This window comes from Pteropus alecto, unplaced genomic scaffold (genome assembly GCF_000325575.1).
Source record: "Pteropus alecto unplaced genomic scaffold, ASM32557v1 scaffold249, whole genome shotgun sequence".
Taxonomy (NCBI): Eukaryota; Metazoa; Chordata; class Mammalia; order Chiroptera; family Pteropodidae; genus Pteropus; species Pteropus alecto.
Window position 1 is genome coordinate 483810 of NW_006443132.1, and position 2468 is coordinate 486277.

Below are 2468 nucleotides of genomic sequence, written 5' to 3' on the forward strand. Positions count from 1 at the left end.
CATTCCCCGCTTCTCCAAAGAGTCCCAAGCAACTGGAACTGCCAACCCAATACCCTTTATTTAACTTCTACTATTTTACAAGAGAAATAAATTATCAGCAAATCCCTGATGCTAATAATTTATCCCTTCCCTTGTAGGTTGGGCGGGTCAGGGGACTGACCCCTTACAAAACTGTCTTGGACCACTAAACATGCAACTAGAGGTTAGACTGCTGGTAGACCTGGGGGTTCCTGGGAGGGTGATGATTTCTTTTCCAGTCTACAGCAGATCTCAGCAGCAAGACATTCTTGCATTGGGCTGCAGGCCATACATCTTCTTCCCACCCAAGTCCACAAATCCTCACCTGGGTGGCATTGGGAGTAGGGGGAATAGTGGTGAGCCTTCTATGTCTCTGGGCGGGTCTGGGGATAGAATAGAGGAAAAAAGAGAACACACAAATCTGCCTGTTTCCAAAGTATGGTAAGTATACTACCTGTTCACATTAAGGGAAAACAAAGCACTTGTTGGTAGGGTGGTTAGATGTGTTAGGGCTAAGCCCCACCTTGGGGCATTTCTGGGCAAACTGAGTTGGAGGAATCCCTTGAACCAAAGCACTCAGGTTGGGCCGCATCCTTGTATGAACACATCCAGAACCAGCATTTGAATTCCATTATTCAAAAGGGTTCTGGTATCATCTGTTCGCAGGCTACATCCTCAGGAGAGCTGCTATAGCAGTGTACCATCCAACTCTTTCTGGTGTCTAGAAGTCATACCCCATTAAAATATAATTAGCCACTTCCTCTGGGGGAGCCTACCCCATCAGACAAGCACAGACATACTCAAGCAGTGTCAGGCCCTCAGGGATGGGTGGATGATGGCAAGCAGAAACAGAATCTTATGTTATCGGGGCTTGTTTGGCTTAAGCACATGACCTCACTTCCCAGCAATCTACCTGAGGCTGGACACATTTGAAGAGTGGGCATTAGATTGCTTTGGTCTTTGCCTCCCCGCAACCTGAACTTCAACCATCTTTGGACCCAGGATTGCAATTTAGCCTTGCCTCTCATGCTGTCACCGCCAAATTTACCTATTCAAATCCTGAGATTGGAACCATGGGGAAGACTGGTGAGCCCTGGGCTACAGGCCGATTGGCAGGGAAATGCAGACCACTCCTGCATTCTTGGGCAGCCAAGGAAGAGAAACATATTACTTGGGCATAAACTACCAAACCCCGGAAATTTGTTACCCCATCAACTCTCAATATAGTTCTGCCAGTAAGGGATTAGTCTCCCCACATATGAAAGATAAGTTCAGATAGGACATACCCAAGATGACATATTAAGTGGTCCCAGGAATGGAACCCAGGGGTGATTAAAACATGCAGGCCCTTTCCTCTGCATTGTACTGTCCCTTTAACATTGATTAAGCACCTACTGTGTGCCAGCTTCTCATCAGCTCTTTAAATAAGTTCTCTCTTTTTTTGGTTTTAAAAGATAGGGTCCTGCTAAAATTTCACTCTGAGTCTTCTTGAATGAAGTCCAGCTTACTTCAGACTATCTTGTTATCAAACTCTCCTGGTAGATAATAGTATTATAATGAAAAATTGGGATGCCAGGACAACTAAGGCCATTTTACAATCATATGGCATTTCATGATTTAACATTTAAAATCTTTTCTAGTACTCCTGAGAGATACTGGTTACTAAGTACCAGAAATAAGAGGGATCTTGATGATTAAGAAATAGCATGGGAACATAAACTGGCCCAAATCAAACAGAGAAACTAAAGTAGTCATGTCAGGGTAAGAATATGGGGCTCCTGATTCTCTACAGGATGTCACAGGTTTTTTAAAAAGCTGTTTCTTGAGTCTTTTACCTTTTTTAAAAAATTAAGGTATAATTTACGTATAATGAATTGCCAGTTATAAGAGTAGTCATGGGGATGTAAAGTATGGCATAAGGAGCATAGTCAAAAGTATTGTAATAACTATGTATGGTGTCAGGTGGGTACTAGATTTATCAGAGTGATCACTTGATTAGGTATATAAATGTTTAATCAGTATATTGCATACCTGAAACTAATATCGTATGTCAACTATAATAGAAAAAGAAAAAAATTTTAAATGTTTACCCTTTATACTATAAATTCTGTGAGTTTGGACAAATGTACACAGTAGTGAACTAGCATCACAAGATATGCAATAGTTACATCACCCCCAAAACTTTCAGGCCCCTTTGTAGTTAACCCCCACCCCCACCCTCAGATCCAGGGAACCACTGATCTGTTTTCTGTCTCTATAATTTTGCCTTAGCATGAATGTCATGTAAAAAGAGTCATACAGTATATAGGCTTATTTTATGCCTATAGATTTTTAAATTTCTATTTAAAAATTTTACATAGAATAAAATTTCCTCTGCTGTACAGTTCTATAAGCTTTCACAAGTGCATACAATTGTATAACCAACACAATCAAGGTATAGAAGTTTCATT